This window comes from Juglans regia, chromosome 11 (genome assembly GCF_001411555.2).
Source record: "Juglans regia cultivar Chandler chromosome 11, Walnut 2.0, whole genome shotgun sequence".
Lineage (NCBI taxonomy): Eukaryota > Viridiplantae > Streptophyta > Magnoliopsida > Fagales > Juglandaceae > Juglans > Juglans regia.
In genome coordinates, this window is record NC_049911.1 from 20621112 (window position 1) to 20632124 (window position 11013).

At 33.8% G+C, this 11013-nt stretch overlaps 1 pseudogene; it reads left to right on the plus strand.

Annotated features, from left to right (window-relative positions):
- The first annotated feature begins 2241 nt into the window (after window positions 1–2241).
- Window positions 2242–2751, plus strand: LOC109018044 (annotated as a pseudogene).
- Window positions 2752–11013: the final 8262 nt, after the last annotated feature.

Below are 11013 nucleotides of genomic sequence, written 5' to 3' on the forward strand. Positions count from 1 at the left end.
ATCACGGGTTACCTACCCAGGCCATCTTGTTTTCACTCTTCAAAACTATATAATTAAGAAATAATTTATAATAATAGATTTACTTTAATTATTATATATTATATGTAGTTTTGATCATTTTTTTTTCTTATTTGCTTTAATTTGTCACTATCTAATCTGTAACAGGCCGGTGACCATAATATATATAGATATATAGGATTAAGAATATAACATGAGGCTTAAAATATTTAAATCATCATGAATATTTCATTCGAATATATATTAGGAAATAAGCCATATATTATTTTATAAATCTGAAAAACCAACAAATTTCTACAACACTCAAAAATTAAGGAATTAATTAATTAACAGATCAGTATATTTCCGCTAGCTGATCTTAATCAGGTCCGTATCAATGGAGGTGATACGCACTGGAGTGATCACTATTGATCATGACTATCCGGCCTGCATATATAGTAGTAAATAACAGAACTTTGAGATGGAGGGTCTACAATTTTTTAGAATTTTAATTTATTAAATTTCGATTTTGGAAGATTTTCAATTAATTGATATTTATTGCATTAATACAAAAGTCAAAAGATTATAAACTATTAATTAAAGGTTTTCATTTTTTAACAATTATAAATTTCTGGAGTTCACTGATCAATTATTATAGTACTAGATGGATGAGAAATTTTATTATTTCATTAATTTTATTCAAGTTCTAACATTAATCACTAAAAATTAATTCATATCTAATTAAGACTTTGAAGATCTATACAATGAGTATAATGAGACTATATATATATATATATGTGTGTGTGTATATATATCTATTTATATATACTTAAATTGTGTATTATAAAAATGATGTATTAAATAAGGTGCTCTTCTACGTTCAAGCGGATTCGCGAACCACTCTGTGCACCAATTTTGACGTGGACTATTTTGTCAAATGTTTATTTTTTAAATCCGCATCGTTTCATTAAAGTTTACCTTTCCACCTTAGCATTGGTGCGCAAATCTGCTTACAACCAGATTTTTCCTTAAATAAGTGATGAGTCAATCAGGTCAACCCATGATCAGTTAGTACTCGGATTAACCAAAAAGTAACCCGATTAATAATCGGGCCAATCGCATTGTTAGATTGACTCAAATCAAATTATGTTGAACTCTAATCTTATTATTCCACATTGGATTCGAGGGTCGTGTAAAAAATTGGCAGCCCTATATATATATATATATATATATATAGAGCTGCTTGCATTAATTAAATATGAGGACATGCGTATATATATATATATATATATATACTACTACTGCTATATGGTGCTAAATTGTAAATATAGCTAGATAAACTAGCTTCTAATTAATTACTGTTCAAGGTCACAAGAATATTATATTGATGGAGGAAAGGTTTTCATTTTCATAGATTTATGTGCTCTTGTGCAATTCTTGTTCAAGGTCACATAGATCATGAAAATGAAATGTACAATATTATTATAAATAAATTAAATAATCTTTCCTGATTTACTGATCATGATCTAGATCTAGTCTCGATCGAGCTACCCATGATTTGTTAGTGGTTCAATGCATATATATGTTCATGTTTTCAATAAAATTGGTCGGGATAATTATTTGAAATATATCATGCATATTATATATGATTTGAGATATGTAGTATATATATTATATCCATATATATCTTATATATATGGAAACATCTTGGAAATGAAATCAATAAAGTTTTTAGATAATCGAATTAAATGTGCGTTATAAAAGTAATTAGTTTTTTAGATTGTACCCAGATCGTACTGGAATTTCTAAACAATTATTCTACGTAAATTGGGATTGATTAATAATTTAGAAAACATATAATTAAGAACATATATATATAGGAGTAGTATAGATATTATATAGAACATACTTTTCTATTATTTTATTACCACTAGTTACGATCGATCTCATCATGCCAACTTGATCGATTGGATGATTTTTTAGACCATTACTACTGTTTGGACGAGGGAGTTTTTAAAACTTTAATTTTATGAATTATAGTAGTAAGAACGTCTTTAAATTATTCATGCGGGTTGTAATAAATTATTTTAAAAGAAATATTTAAAAAATAATATATATATATATATGAAAAACTCTACATATAGTCTTGTGTGTGCAGTCGAAATACAATCATCTGACATTGGGTCCCACTCTTTTTTCATCTGCTCACTTTCTTCCTCTCTTTCTCTCCACTTCTTTTTTTTGATGGCCCGTTCTCTACGGGATTGGAGACCCCACCATTTTAAGTGTCAAAGAAAACAAGCGAAGATCTCGTTGATTCCAAGTTCATTTTGTGGCAGACGAAGCAATCTCTTCAATCCATGCTTGCTCGAAATATGGGATCCCTTTAAGAATTTTTCACTCGCTTCTTCTTCTCTATCAAGATCTCAGATTGGATTGGAAGGAGACCCCAGAAGCCCACGTGTTCAAGGCGGATCTCCCTGGGCTCAAGAAGGAGGAAGTGAAGGTTGAAGTTGAAGATGACAGAGTGCTTCAGATAAGGGGGGAGAGGAATGTGGATAAGGAAGACAAGAGCGACACCTAGCACAGGGTGGAACGCAGCAATGGCAAGTTCTTGAGGAGGTTCAGGCTGCCAGAGAATGCAAAGATGGATGAGATTAAGGCTGCAATGGAAAATGGGTTCTCACTGTTATCGTTCCCAAAGCAGAGGTGAAGAAACCAGTCATCAATGCAATAGAAGATGGAAGTGATTGAACGTGTGCCGTTGTTGGACAAAAAACATAGAACCAACCACAAAATAATTAATAAAAAAAAAAAGCAAGGAAAAAAAGAGAGAAACGAGAAAGAAGAAACCGAAGAAGAAAGAAGAGTTTTTGGAAAAGAAGAAAGAGAGAGAGAGAGAGAGAGAGGGGTCTAGTTTGTTTTGTCCCTTTTACTTTTTTTATTCTCACGTTTACTTGTCTCTTGCATATACCGACTATACCTAGCAATTGTGTGTGTGTATATATATATATATATATATAGCCACCCTACATGGGTGCATGTGGTGATCTGCCGACCGGCCGGCAACTAGAGGGCGGACGTTCCTGCATTCTAGTTCAGATTTTCTAAAAAGATATTATTTTTGAAAGAAATTCTTTCATTTTAAGATTTTTGGGTGTTTTTGAAAATTTCTCTTATTGGAGAGTTTTTTCCATGCACATGATGATGCCCATGTAAAGTTTCCAGTACAATTCTCCAATCTACCTAAAATATTAATTAATTTGCTTAATCAAAACTACTATATATAATTTCATTGGCATATTTAGGAATAATCTCACATTACATATAGACAAGGTCTTAGACATGTTTATAAGGAATGAGCAATTTTCTCTTGCAGAACCGGTTTCATGAGATGAGTTAGGCTCATAAATTTCTTTATGGTATTAAAGTCTGTCACAGGATGAATGGGGGCCCACACTACTTACCCCATGACAAGGACCAGAAAAAAATACTGACATGCATGCGAGGGAGGGTGTTGAGGAATAATCTCACATTACCCGTGGACAAGGTTTTGGACATGTTTATAAAGAAAAAACAACTACGTACAATCACTTTTGTGTATTCCTTGCGCACTCCACTAATGTGATTGGCTAAATCAATTATTTTATTTTTAAAAAAAATGAAACAACCAATCACATTTGTGAAGTGCGTAAAGAGTATGCAAAAATGACTTCACATATAATTTTTGCTATATGAAATAAGCAATCATTTCTTGTAGAACCGATTTTATGAGATGAGTTAGAGGCCCATAAATTTCTTGATGGCATATCGTGACCCCATGCATGTGTCTTCTAAACCCTGCAAGTCTCTAGCTGCTTCGTTCATCCTCAAATCCCAATATTTGATTAGACTCAGTTATATATATGATCAGTCTCAACGAATTAGTAAATTTCAAACACTTTTTTAATTTCCAACTGTTGGTTCTAGCGGCCTAAAAATGTATAACGATAGTCAACAGTTGGTAATTAATTTGAATTCAACTCGATTAACCTCGAATTCCGCTTAATAAGTAATAAAAATTATTGTGATTATATAAGAAAAATTAAAGTGTGTTTATAATATTTGTATTTGTAATTTTGTATAATTGATACTATATTTTGAAAAATTAATTAAATATTGATATTTTCATTCTTTAACTCTATTTTAATTAGTTGAGTCTCGAGCTGAGTTTAGATGTTGAAATATCCCATTTAAGTTGATGAGCTCAAGCAATTTAAAAATGATCAAGTCAAATTTGGATTCGAACCCGAGCTTTATTATAACCAGCTGGTACTATAATTAGCTTGAACGCAACTTGATTATAGCCCTAGTTGATTTCATTTGCAACATGAGATGACTCACGTACGTACGTACAACGCCTTAATACCTTATATACGACCAGACCAACTTACTGGTAACATTTCCTAAATTTTCTTATTTTCTTAATTTATGTGTAATTTTAATAATATTTCCTGTAAAGACTATATATATTTTGAGAGCAGAGAGCAAGGGATCACTTCGATTGGCTAATTGCTTGTACGTAAAGACATATATATATATATATATATATATATATGTATATAGACACATACACACAGACATGAGTGTGTAAGAAGCAACGAACAGCATAAATAAGATCACTATTGATGTCGTGACCCATGACCCAAACAAAGATAATTAAGTTCCCCACTACCCACAGTTCCACTTCCACTACATTGAAATTTGAATGTGTCAAACGTCATGGATGAGGAAGAGAGGAATTACATACAGAAACGAGCATCCCAAACAAGTTAAAACATAATAAACAATAATAAAACATAGATTCAAAAATGGCTCCAATTAGATGGAGTCGATCGATCCCAATAAATCTATCCATCAAATCCACAAATTAAACCTCAAATATAAAAATTCAACAAAAAATAACAACTTAAACAATAAATAAATAAAACAATAGAGACCACAACGTGGCATGGGTCGATGCAAAGAACCACAACCATGATTGTTGGGTTTGCGCATGAGAGACCCATTGCTCGTTGTGGCCGTGGTTTTCTAAGAAAACTGCCCAGTCGTGGCCTATGGCTCAAGGTAGAGAACCACAGCTAGTCGTGGTTGTGGCTAAGCAAATAACAACATCCACGACTAGTCGTGGGTCTCTTCGCAAACCCACTGCCATTTGTGGTCATGGCTCTTTGCTCATATCCATGACGATGTCGTGGCCTGTAGGTATCTCACCACCTTGAAGAAGAAAAAGTAGAGGAGGAGGGGATGTGTTGCAGAGTTGGGGCCAATGACGAAGGAGGAGATGAAAAAGATGGGGAATCAGGTGACAGGAGGGATTGAGAGAGGAGAGAATGGGAGAAATGAAAAATTTGTGATTTGTTTTCTTTTATACCCTATATGGGTGAGCGGGTGGATAGCGCACCCGCTTATTACTTTTTAACAAAATTTTGCCCGCCCATCAGCTTGGGCCATGCTAGGGCAAGCAGTTGTGCCCGACTAGTAAGCCTAACCACAAGGACAATTTTTGACAAAGTCTAGTGTTTGAATTGAGGTGAAATGCGCCCTTAAAGCCCCTGTTGAAGCTGTAGGTGTGGAATGCTCACCTCACGTTGTCGAATGATGATCACTATAGTTTCTAGAAAGGCAAGATACAAAGGGTAGCTTAATTTCATCAAAGTTTGACAATTTGTGGGACCACATGCATCAATGTATGTGTCCACGCGTGATGACGAATGTCATAAGGCTAGGAGTGACAATTCGTGTTTGTGGATCGTGTTCGTGTTATGCCAAATCATGGACATTCAATTACATGAGTCAACCCTAACGCAACCCGTTAAGCTAAACTTGTCAAATTTTCAAACCCTAACCCAACCCCTTTGTGTCATGTCATCCGTTTTCACATGTTTAATAATTAATTATAAATACGTCAATACAACATAACTCATTTCAATCCGTTTTATGTAAATGGGTTAAACTAACACACTAAATTCATTTGACCTAATTAATATAATTTCACATAAAATTTAAATTATGTATTCATTCGTGGCCACAATATCTAAAAATAATAATAAGACTTTATTAACAAAAAATATCAATATTCTTCAAATTTTAACCAATAATAAAATCAATATTACAAATCCTACAATAACAAATATGAGTATAGGTCCAGAATTACAATCCCAACAATAAAATCTTAAGGATATTGAGAAATACCAATATTACAACCCAATAATAATAAAATTATAATTTTGAAATAAAAACAAAAGAGATTATTGCAGGTTGATTTTTGGTTAAGCGGATTGACCCGTTATTAATTTGTTTATTAATCGTATCTTAATGGGTCAACCTATTTTGACCCGAACTCATTTATAACAAACTCAAACCTACTAATTTTGGTCGTGTTCGTATTTATAAATTCACATATTGTATCACATATTGTCACCTCTACCCACAAAGATCTCATCATAACATGGGGTAATATAATTAGAGAAAAATATCCCTTTCTCGATCTGGGACGTGTGTGGGTGGTAAATTACAGTTTAACGGACGGTGCAAATCTTAACTTCAATGTCCCTGAAAATTAGGGTTAAAAAATAATGAAAAAAACATCAAAACAATGAGAAATGGGCAGACATAAATAGTACTAGTCGTAGTGAGAAAGGTGGCAAAATTAGCTAGGATGGTGACGAATAAGGCTCACGCGTGGTCGCTAGTGAAAATAGAATTTCGTTCGTTGCATGGGTCGAAAGGATCATCAATAGTAATGGGCGCATATACAGATGGGTGAGGTGAGGTGGCGATAGATCTGTACGGACAACCATGATTGAAAATGATGCGTAAACATTGAAGCGGAAAAGATGGGTTTAATCAATGGGAAGGAGGCATGTATCATGGAGAAGCTAGGCAATTAGAAACTCATATTTATCTCAACTTATTTATCTCAATGTGAATATTATTATATTTTATGTAAAAATTTAAAATAATATTAAATTTTTATATAAAAAATAATATTTTATTTAAAATCACGATGTTCGGATGTGCATGGCTAAGGCCGCTTGGCTGAATTTTCATGTTATCAAACGTCCTAAATAAAGAACAAGGCTCTCAACTATATATAGGATATCATGTACGTACGTACACTACCACAAACCAAACAAATCTCCCATTAATTCGTTCTTGCTTAGTTAATTAGTTTATGTAAGCTCTAACATACATAGACGACTGATCATATGATCGTCTTTCCATCTGTAACTATTATAAAAAAAAATTATTTATTTACGATCAGTTATTTTTAACGAAATGATTATTTTCAATTAAAATGAATTTATTTTCATCATAAATAATCATTTTCATCGCTAAAAAAAATCACAAATACTCATTTTTCTTATAGTGAACATTAACAATCCTTTTCTATTCTGGATTTAATTTGTACGAACTTATATATATATATATGGAATTAATTGCTTCCAAGTACTTGTTACACAAATTAAAGATGTTTAACGTAACTTAATAAATTGCTAGCTGGTGCTGCACACGACGTACGTACGAGACCTTCCAAAACGAATACGTTATATTTACTTTAGTGATCTTATGGATCATATTAAATCACGCCCGGCCTTATTCCGTTAGATTATAGGAGAGACCGAGCATTTCTGATCAATTAATTATGTTTTGTAATTTCAAGTGGTTAATTAATCGTCGCTAAACTTTGAACCAGATGAGTTCTGGCCTAGTATCCACCTAGGTCGAGATCATTATTTATCAGAGAAAATGCGTCGGATGATTATGACCAGTACTACATGGAAAGTAAATGAAGATATATCATAATAAAACAACATTAAACAGTAGTAGAGCAATATCAATTGCTCATCATCTCTATCTATCAGTACTACACACTATTTTTCTTCAGGTTTACGCATGCAATTGCCAACGAAGTGGCTGTCATTCTCATTAATCACTTGCTATATAAGTCCTTGAATAAGCTAAATCTAATCACCAGGCAAACCTCAACCAGTACGGCGATTTGCAAAAGCAAAAATATTAGTACTAAACCCATCTTCTCTGTTCTGTTTTTCTTTGAGACCAACTTTTCGAAGTAAGAGATACGATCTTATTAATACATTAATACATATATATATATATATATGTATATATATTTTTTCTTTGGTTCCAAAAAATACAAATGCTTAGACTTAAGATCATCAAGACCTAGCTTTGTGAGATCAGGGCAAGGCAGCAGGCAGCAAGCTGAGCAAAAGACACAAAAATTATTGTAATCCAACAATAATTTTCCGGTACTTTGGTCTGAAGAATTGTCCAGGAAAGAAGAATATCCTTCTGGAGCTGCATGTCACCACATAAGTCAGCATGCACAAACAAGACCATTTAGTACAATGACAGCTCCACGCGTGATTAGCAAAAGTGAAAGGCAAAAGCAACTAGTCGTGTTAGTTTTAAACGGGTAACATAACATACAAGAACAAAAAGAAAAGCAAATTAAAGAAAACACAAACACAACAAGAAAAGAAAAGAAAAGAAAAAGAAGGCGGGGGTGGGGGGGCAAAAGAAAAATGAAAGAAAAAGTAAAACAGACAAAAGTGCAGTAAGAGAACGCACGCCAGGCATAACAGAAACTGAGGGTGGAATATACTACGCTTACAGTGATCATTTCCCATACCTACTTTTTTGCTTTTCTCTCTTATCAGATTTGAATTGTGTTTGGAATCTATCCAGTCCCCAACTTAGGAAGGAGTGAGGCTGTCAGAGCATGACCTAGTTAGGGTTAGTTTCATCTGATCTGATATGATATCGATCGATCTCTAACCAGAGCTCTAACCAGAGCTAGATCATGCTGGCAGCTTCACTTTTTCCTTTGCGAACATCTCTTGCATGTGTACTTTTACGAAAGATTAGGGCAACTCCGGTCCTTTCATCCACGAGCATGCGAATTTATAATAAGAAAGTAGATGATACTCTAGAACAAGCTGCTAGGCGAAGAGAGTGTACTACTGATCAAGAAAAGAGATTTCACGAACCCTTTTTTTTTTTATAAAGAAAAAAACGTACGCGCGCATGATGCATGCATCGAAGAATTCTTTTTCTTTTTTACTTCTTTCTATTGTGCATATAACGAGAGAAAGAGTGCCCAACAACTTCAAAGAAGAATCGGGTGAAGAAGAAAGAAAGACACAAAGCTTTAAATTAGGTAATACTGATGCTATAAATAATATAATAAAGCAAGCTAATTAAGTTTTCGAAACAAATTCAAAGGAGGAGAGATGGGGATGGCTAAGACAAATAAAAAGCTTGATTATTTGAGAGAAGAGCGCATGCATGGTTTGTTGCAGAAAGGCACGGGTGAGAGTTTTGAATTTACACAAAGGGCTTTGAGACAGAATTTAAAGAGATCAAGATAAAAGAGAATCATAAAGGGAACAGGGAAATAAAGAACGTGGATTCAGCATGTGGGCTTGGCTGGCCAAGAAAGCAAGACAGGAAAAAAAGGGTGAACAAGGAGAAGCTACGAGAAATAGAGGATTAAAGAGGTAGGGGTTACAGGTGCCAGGTGGTTGCAATATAGGGCGGCCTGGCAGCAGGGACGAGTGCTGGGGGGAGAGTCTGAGGTACTACTGTGGGCTACACTTCTGAGTCTCTTTTTCTCATGCACTGTCTTTTTAAGGGTAGGCTGAGGAGAGTAGATCAGGAACATAGGGTCGTACAAAAAAATTAATTAAAAAATGGGATACTGTTCCTCATGAGAGAGGCATTGCAATTATTGGGTTGAAAAAAAACTTTATTCAGAATTTCAATGCTTTTTTTTTTTGGATCAGTTGTCAATTCATGTTGCGAGAGCGTGATTTTGATGCTCCTTCCCGTTCATCGAGAAAGTCTGTAACCAAACACACTTGCCTGATCATGTAGCATTAATATTAATCAATGCCAGTCGTGTGTTTACAGCGTCCCGTAATTATTTTAAAAAAAATTAATAAATATAATATATACATAAACTAATAATAATAATAATTTTTTAAAATAGCTACACAACGCTTTCATACTTCTATTTAGAAATACTCTCATTTTACATTTCAGTACTCACTCACATGATCATGGCCGTTAATCTTTGGGATTCTATGTGAGATAGATATAATATTATATAGATTTAAAATATATTGAATTCTTCAACTTGGATAATTTGATCCTAATCTTTAGGTGGAACGATAAGAGCCAATTAAGCTCATGAGTTACGTGATGATCTGCTACCAACTTAATTTTACTCCAAATGAACATACGTGCATGTGAGTTTTGAGGCAGTGAAATTGAATGATAACAGCTGAATTTTCCCCTTTTTATAAAAGAATCTTTAACAGAGTGAGAGAAAAATTAATATGAAGCCGTACGTTGATCAGACTGGTGGAAATTGGAACGTGGTTTGGACTGATTGGTTTGTTGCTCTGATCAAATGTCAAAGCTTAATTTCCATGTTGTGTTGTGAGCCGTTAAACCACACTACCGCCCTCCATTGTAATGCACTGCCGTTAAACCACACCAGCGCAAATCAAAACAAGCCCTCGGAAAGCCCCTCCATGTACAGAGCATCAAAAACCGCAAGCCTCCACACCGTTCACATTCAAAAATAAAAGAATGTTAATTTTTTATCAAATTAAATTTATTTTTAATTAAATTACATGATTATGAAAGTTGATTGATTTATTTTTTTCTATATTATGCAAGAAGATCATGTTTTGAAATTTTTTTTATCCAAATTCAAAGGGCAAAAGGAGAAAAAAAAAAAATTAAGTAGTAAAACAATAATAAAGGAAGTGTAATAATATCATTACCCAAGAATGATGCCGGGAAACCACTCGCTTCCGCCTTGTTGACTAAGTTTAGTAACCGGTTGGCTTCCAAACATTTAGACTGTAATTGAACTCGGGGGAACTGGGGGAAGGGGTAAATCACAATGTGTAATTGCAGCTGTAAAAACTAATTAAGAGC